Source organism: Triticum urartu, chromosome 7, assembly GCF_003073215.2.
Source record: "Triticum urartu cultivar G1812 chromosome 7, Tu2.1, whole genome shotgun sequence".
NCBI lineage: Eukaryota > Viridiplantae > Streptophyta > Magnoliopsida > Poales > Poaceae > Triticum > Triticum urartu.
In genome coordinates, this window is record NC_053028.1 from 16,415,942 (window position 1) to 16,424,712 (window position 8,771).

Below are 8,771 nucleotides of genomic sequence, written 5' to 3' on the forward strand. Positions count from 1 at the left end.
ATCTAATAAGGCCCTTCCCAGCGAGACCTAAGTTTAACCGAATATCTTTTTTGTCGATTGTCATAGGTTTTTATGCCCCATGTATTTAACTGAATATCTTTTATGTCCTGATGCCTCATGTATTTATAGTAGTAATGTTCTAATTTAGTGTTTCTTGAACATGCTCAGGGACTCAGGGCAATGGATAAAATCTAGATGCTAAGTTGACTTTTTTCCTGCGGATTTGGTTATCGTGAAGAGATGCACATAGGGTTAATTGCTACAGATACTGAAAACTTTGAAACTAGTGACGGCGACGACCATGATCGTAATCACAAGCACCGAAGATCACTGCCATGTTCCGGCACTTTAGTGTTATCTCAATCGCTGCATTGAAATAGTATGATCTATTACTTCACATTTTCTGTACAATGAGGACAACTGTCACATTGTGCCAATATATGTGTAGCCTTGAAAGGTGTTCTCTAAGTGTTGTTACTATTGATGATTTGAGTTGCAATTAACGTTCTTCACAATACGCTCCAAAATCCTATCTGAGTGTTGGATTTGAGTTGCTTGCCTAGACTATTTTCTGTGCTGCAGCATTTTTTATTTTTATTTTTTTAATCCCTAATTAGTTACTAGTAGGGTGGGAATAAATGGTACGCTACTAGTATCTAGAATGCTAGTAGCGCCTGGTATTCTAGACACGCTACTATTATTTCGTTAGTAGTAGTGTTGGTTTCCAATAGTAGTAGCGCGCACACGAGAAGCGCGCTATAGCTATTAGCAGTAGCGAGCTTCCATTAAGCGCGTTGCTGCTACACTTGTGTAGCAGTAGCGCTGGTGAGCACGCGCTACTGCTACGTGTTAGCTGTAGCGCCTTATTAGTAGCGCCGGTCCCCGTGCTACTGATACATCTAAAACCCGTGCTGCTGCTAGCCTTTTTTCTAGTAGTGTTAATATCAGTAAGTGGACGGATGGGCAGCCAGTTTGAATGTCATAGATAGCCACCCCGTCTCATCCAGGAACGTCTCTCCGGCATTGAAGAAGCATGGAGACCGGAATGCGCTGGAGACGGTGCTCTTGGCCGGCCCGCTACTTCAATGTCGGCAAACCTCTCGTGTTCACTCTGGGCTAAATGCGGCGCCGGGAGCGAAGGTGCAGACGCGGGAGATTTTTATTGATGATACCGAGTGTTGGGCACATACACGGTGGAGCTCCGAATGCACGCAAACCACTTGGTTTGTGAGATTTTTTTTCTTTTGCGAAATTTCACACAACTAGACGAGTCCAAACCGCTGGGGTACTGCGTTGGACGACAGAGTTCATTCGGACAGCTTAGTCCGAATGTTTACGGGCGTTTTCAAGGTCCGTATTGGAGATGACATAATCTAAGCCAGTCACTTTATTACCATTTTCCCCGGCTACCACTGCTTTTGACATCTAAGGATGATGGCAAAGTCACACCCATTGCACTCGCGAGCTTTCTCGGGGATAGATATACTAGGAATACTCACCATCTCTTTTAACTGAAAGGAAAACGGAAAGAAGAAACGAAGGACAAATAACCTGATCCTTGTGAAGTGATTGAGCGATGTACTGGTGATACGACCTGACGACATGTACACTACAGTCTATATTGCACTGCACCACAATGTATCTGGTGCATCCACATTTGTGGTGCTACTGGTGCACGGATGCTATAGAACATTTTTAAAAATCTGAAAGAAAATCTAACATATTGACACAATATTAGTGTATGTTGTCACACAATTTCATATCAAAATTTAAAATATTAATTTCGTGACACCCTACATTGATGTATGTGAATGTGCTAACTTTTTTTCATAAATTTTGAACATTTAAATTGCGCAACATGAGTTCGGTGCACCAATAGCATCACAAGAACCGGCGCGTATTCTCCCTATTCGGCAAGCCTAGCTAGTGTGTCCAGGCCCCCAGATTTCAATCTAATCCTAGTTACCGTACCACTCCTGTTCCCTTGCAGGCAGGGGCAGGCCCACCTCAATTCAAGGGTATTCAGTTGAATACCCGTTATTTTTGTCGAAAAACTAAGTAAATATAGTGTATATCATATGTATATACAAGATTGCTGTTCGCTCGCACCATCCACGGCATGGCCCATAGGCCCAAATCCCTTCAGGTTGCACCGTGCACAGGGGCGGACGCACGTTACAGGTTGTGAGGGCAGCTGCAACCATCGTCGAAAGTTTAGCATGATTTGACATTAGTTCGATTTTTTTTTAAGATCTGACCCATTTCAGGACGCCAATAACAATGGCGTTTTGGTTACATTGGACACGCCACGGTCTCCGGTGTCTGCTCATGGCCCACTTTCTGATCTTTTTTTTACTGCCCGACGTGGCAAATGGAAGACGCAATCAACCATGACGTTTAGGTCTGAAACGTTAAGGCATACACGCACGTATAATTCCTGTGGGGTGGCTTGCTCACTCGCGCATGCCATGCATGGCGCACGCATGCATGCCCACACTGGCACGCATCACTCTCATCACATGTGGATTGATGGATCGATCATATACTGATGGATGGAAGCACCTCATGCGTGCACGTACGTGCCACCCCATCAGTTGCTCCGACGAGCAACCAACATCATCCATCTTCCTTTCATGTCGAACAAGTCCCGTTGGGATAGATGTATGTGCCAAACGCCACACAAAAACTCGAATCTTTGATGGAATCTTTGCCTTCCACAATTGTGTCTAAGAGTCCTTGTCAGTTGTAATGTTGGAATGACCCGGCCGGTGCTCCAGCCAATCTCCCCTCTGTGTTTTGATCGCACAAATCATTCTATATGCTGATCTTACATAGAATATCCCATGCTTATCATAGTGCCACACCCAGAAATCCTCTTGTAACCGCGTGCTGAGTGGTATATTAAGGATAACCTCAACATCATCCGCAATAAAATGTTCAGTAAGTGCATGCTTGTTCCATGACCGTGTGACAAGGTTAATAAGATCCGAGACCAACATCGGAGGGTTTGCCGAACAGGCACACATGGGTCTTAGTTTATAATCCCTTGGGATCCAGTTCATACCAAATATTTGTATTTGCGCCTGACCCAATTCTCGTAATAAGACCCAGTGCTAGGATGTCCCGGCTCTCCAGAAGATAACACCATACCTGGGAGGGGGCCGATCCTAGAGTGGCATGTAGGAGATCGGTGTTTGGGTAATATCGAGCTTTTAAAACTCGAGCACTGAGGGACTCCGGATGCTGCAATAACCTCCAAGCTTGGCGAGCAAGTAAAGCCAGGTTGAATAACTCGACATCTCGAAAACCCAAGCCCCCCATAAACTTTGGTTTTGACATTGTTTTCCATGACACCCACGCTGTCTTTCTCTGGCCATTCTTACTCCCCCACTAGAATTTCCGAATCAGACTATCGATGTGCTCACATAAGCCACGAGGTAACTTGAAACATGCCATCGTGTATCACTACTAGGGAAAACCTTATACACAGAGGTATAGCAGTAGCGTTGGTCAAAACTCGGCGCTAGCGCTACTTAGTAGTAGCGCTTGTTACAAAACCACGCTACAACCATTGTTTTAGCAGTAGCGCTCTCCACAGAAAAGCGCTACTACTAAAATTCCCTCACTAATGCCGGTAGGCTAGGAATAGTAGTAGCGGTTCACCCAGAAGCACGCTGCTGCTAAAAACTTTGTAGCAGCGCGTTTATGCTGTAGAGCGCTACTGCTATGAAAAAGGAAATAAATAGAAAAATAAGTAGAAAAGTAAATGAAAATGAAAAAATAGAAAAAGGAGAAATGAAAAAAAGAAAATGTAAAGAAAACAAAAGAAAAAAAATAAAACAGAAAGGAATAGCTGTAGCACATTTCTCTGAAACACGCTATAGCTATCTTAGCTGTAGCGCGTTTTGGCAAAACGCACTACTGCTAGTTTGACTCAAATCCCGGCAGCCCGGACTCAAAATTTCGCTAAGTCCTTTCCCCCCTCTCTACTCCCGGCCCCCCTGTCCCCCAACTGCTCCATCGCCGCCGTCGCCCTGCTGCCTTCGACCACACTGCCACCGCCCGAGGCCGCCTTCGACCACACCGCCGCCGCCCGCCGCCTTCGACCACATCGCCGCCGCCCGAGGCCGCCCTCGACCTCACAGCCGCCGCCCGAGGCCATCGTCGAGCTCACCGCCGCCGCCCTCGACCTCACCGCCGCCGCCCGAGCCAGAGCCTGCCCTCGCCGCCGACCGTAAGGCTCTGCCTCTCTTGTCCCCTACCCTCCTCTCTCTCTCTCTGCTAGGGCAATTCATATATATGTTGATACTGTGTTCATATGAACCCTAGGTGTTCATATGAACCCTAGATTTTTTATGGCAGTAGGCATTTTATAGCATTTAGGAAAAATGATTAGCAATTTTTTTAGGAAATTAGCTAGGGCAATTTTTATGAAAATGCCTAAATAGTAATTCCATTTAGCTTTAAACTAATAGAGGGTATATAAATAATAGTAGCATTTAGATTTAAATTAACAGAGGCTATAAACAAAAAACACTTAGCTATAAAAAAATATTTGGACTACGGACCTGAATTTGTTCCAAATTTCATTCAAATGAAATTTGAATTATTTGGACTATGGACCTGAATATTTTTGAAGAAATTGGGTGTAGGTACTAAGGTCTTGCTGTGGAAATTTTGATGAGGTCAGAAGGGTCGGAGAAAATGGAGTTCCTAGACTTTTAGCTTTAGACAAAAAACAAAAGTATTTAGCTATAAATAAAAAACAGTAGCTATGGCATTTAGCTATAAACAAAAAACAGAATTGTTTTTCTTTTCAAAAACTTGGTCAAACTAATTGTTGCTATGTAAACACAGAACAAGACTGTTTTTATATGATATATGTCATTGATGTTCATTTGCATATTCCATTATTGTTGATTATATCTTTTCATTGAAGTGGCCATGTTATATGCAAATTCCTCAATAGTGTTTGCTCATGTTATATCTTTTCATTGAAGTTGTTCGATTGTGCCCAAGTGGCTTTGTTGTTTCCAGGGAATGATGCTGAGTGGCCTATGTTTTGCCGGAATGTTGATTCATTTCTGTTCCGGCAAATTTCAGGTTCTCGATTTGTCCACTTTTTAGCAAAGGTCATGCAGAAATTTTTCGTGAATTTCAGCATGACTTGTGCTACAAACTAGGACATATCAAGTGCCCGGGATTTGCCGCACCAGGAAGGAGTCAACATTCCTGCAAAACAATAGGCCTTTTTAATGTCATTATTCATTTTATTAGGTCTAGAATTAATTGACTAGATTTAATCATAGGAAACATGGCTAGCAACGATGAAGGACAGGGTTCTGGTGATTGCGACGACGTCTATCAGGCGGCAGGCGATTTTTTTAGCCTTGTCGACGATCAACCGATGTTGTTGCTGGGCCCACCGGTGGCATCGGGGACTGAGACCGACACGCAGACCGGTGCTGAGACTGAGACCGGCGCTGAGACTCAGACCGGCATCGAGACCGGCGCTGAGACTGAGACCGGCGCTGCCTCGGGGAGCGGAGCCGGTGTAGAACCGAAATCAAAGAGGCAACAGCTTCCTAACAAACTCAGGACTACTAGACTGGTGGTCACAGAGGTGGACGACGGCAATTTTGAGCGAAAGGCGCCCGAGCAAGCGCGTCAATGCTACGGCAATCAAATAGGCTGCATCGTACGAACAACCGCCACCATCAACGATGAGAAACTATAGAAGATAGAAAATATGAGGAGCTCCCTCCTAAAGAAGTTTCACCAGATATTCTTGTTCCCGGGCCGGAATGAGAAGGATTATGAAGATCCAGATGAGGACCTGGCAATGAAGAAGATAAACAAACACGCCATGACCAAGTTTAGCGACGTGTTGGCCGCCTGGAAAAATCGAGTGAAAGCAAAGATCATCGACAAGAAGGAACCCTACTCCAAGATTGTAAAGGATAATCCGACAATCACGGAAGAGCAGTTTCAAATATTCAAGGAGGCTTGCGAGGCCGAAGCTGTCAAAAAAAGTCTAAGTACATGAAGGCGCTTCAAGAGAGGAACATTGGGAGCCACCACCTCGGAAGCCGTGGTTACGGCGGAAAGAGGTCCAAATGGACCAAGGAGGACGTGGAAGCCGCGAGTCTGGGCATCCCAGACCCCTTGGCGGATTTCACCGTCTCGCAGGAGCGTGACGTCCTCAGGGCCCAGCACCGTTGGGACCCAGTGAAGAAGGTTTACGAGACAAAACCGGTCATTACGGAGTTCATGAGACTGCTGGTAATTTTAGTTTCTGATCAATTCGACTGCCCAAGTTAGTCATATTTGTAAACGATCCTTGTGCCTTTTGCAGAGAGAGCAACACCGGATTGCGGCCGAAAGCGACTTGCCGTCTGAGGCATTGGCGAGGCCCAAGTGGGACACTCCATTCAACCGGGCGTTGAACATATTGAAACGACAACCGGTGGATACTCGACCGTCGTATGGACGCGTGCATGGTGTCGGAGACGGCGCCACATGGAAGAAGTACTACCGTGAGACCACGGAGGAGAGAAAGTAAAGATTGAGGTTAACTGAAGAAAACATCGACAAGAAGATTGAGATTGCGGTTGAGAAGAAATCATCTCAGACAGTCGCAACAGCGGTAGCTGCCGCAAAACAGGTGGTTGCAGATTTGTCTACTTCCTTGGTGACGGGCGTGTTCACCTGGACAAGGCAAAATCCAGATAAAAATGCAGAGGATTTTCCCCTTGCTGATTTTTTGGGGAGCAGCTCGACTAGCGTTGCACCAGCACCTGCTCCCACACCGGCTCCCACACCAGACGTGCTCGGTGGTGCTTCGTCTTTGGCTGAGCTCGACGCCCTCACGGTATCTGTCACACCGACCCCCTTCAATATAAATGTATAATCTCCCGTTTTTGTTGCCTTTCGAATGTCTCACGTCGCAGACTTTTCTTTGCAGGCCGACGAAACCCCGTGCACCATATTGTACACCATCGGCGACCAAAAGGTGGACGTGGGGAAGGCGACGATAATGGAGCCGAAGGAACCATTGTTCCACAGCCGGCCGATCCACCCGAACGTCTTTAAGGTTTCCGTGGCCAGTGTCAAACCGGGCCACGAGAATTTGCCTCCTCCAATACTAGTGGGGGATGACGATGAGACGTCCGCGGCGGCTTGGTGATTGTTCCAATGGGTGGTTCCTGTTGTGGCCAAAGAGTCTGCTTCGTCTGGAGGCGGCCGGGAGCACACCCACGAGCACGCAGCCTCAGCAAGGTATGAACATCAACACCCCACCTACCCAATTAGCGTCGGGTGTCGGGTTGGGTGATAGCGGATGGGGTAAGGAGGAGGCTCCATTAGTCGCTGATGACGTCGGCATGGATGAGGATGAGGACGACGATAGTGCTGAACAGTATGTCTATACTGGCGCCTCCTCAGGGTTTGAGCATCATGAGTCGGTGCCTGAATTGCCGTCTCAACATATTATGGACGACCTTCCGGTAGTAAAGAAGTCTAGGAAGAGAGCGAGGAAAGGCAAAAAAGCTGATTCTATGATCCAGCCGCGTCAGCAACCTCGGCTTCAGGACTGTATAGATATCCCCGATGCGGATAAATGGCATATCCCCGGTCAACCAATCCTATCTGCAACAGCGCTACGAGTCAGATTCGGCGATCTAAGGAGACTTCATGATGATGTGCTGCGGGTAGAGAAAGGCCTCATCGCCTCGAAAGATCCAGGATACCCACTCTACATGATTAACGTTCCGTGGCAAATGTGTACGTCGACAGCTTCCCCATGGATAAGTTCTCCCTTCGATTTGATTACATATTCGACATGTTTCATGTGAAGAAGCTAGATTTTACGTTTGTCCGCCTTTATGCCTTGCACATGAACTACATCATCGGGGTTGAGCAGATATCTCATATCTGTGTCGCTGGCCCGTACTACATGCACGAGGGCTTCTTGGGAGTCTGCGCAAAGCATCGTGAATACGCGAGGGATTACATCGTCAGTTTCATGCTCGCCAATAAGGACAAGGAGGCGATTCTCGTGCCTTATCATCCCGTGTAAGTCATCCGCGCTGCTATCCTTCCTTCGATTTCAATCATTCATTTGCACGGTGGAGGCTAATTAATTTGAGGTGTACTTATTTTGCGCAGCAGCGGGCGCGCCGTCCTCATCATCCTCTAGCCCCGATTCTCCCATGCTCTTTACTTGGACTCGTCGAAGAACATTCACAAAAAGGATTACACCCATATCAAGGATGTTCTCGACAGTGCTATGTTTTACTACCAAGCAAGGGGTGGAGAGGTCAGGGACAAGAAGAGAAGGGGCGGCAGGGTCGCCTTCGGCCATAAGACCGACTTCTGCTGCATCCAGCAACCGAACGATTCTCTTAATGATGGATTCTATGTCCTACACCACATGCTGGAGTACAGACGGGATCACCAGAACCTTCGCATGTCACCTAGATCCGGCGATGCCCATATTCTGCAATGGGCAAAGGACATAGGAGATATCGAGGATCATCGACTTCGAGCTGAGTTCTATAACATCCAACGCGAACTTGCCCAAATCATCATGAAGGAGGTCGTCGGAAAAACAGGGATGTTCTACGGAGAAGGACAAATGTCGCGGGAAGACGTCCGAACATGGATAGCCTCTCTGCGTCTCGACATGAAGCCTTTCACTAAGCTCGAGGACTATCTCCCTGAGTTGAATGGATGGAAACGACATGTTGGAGTGATTGTCGATATATGACAAT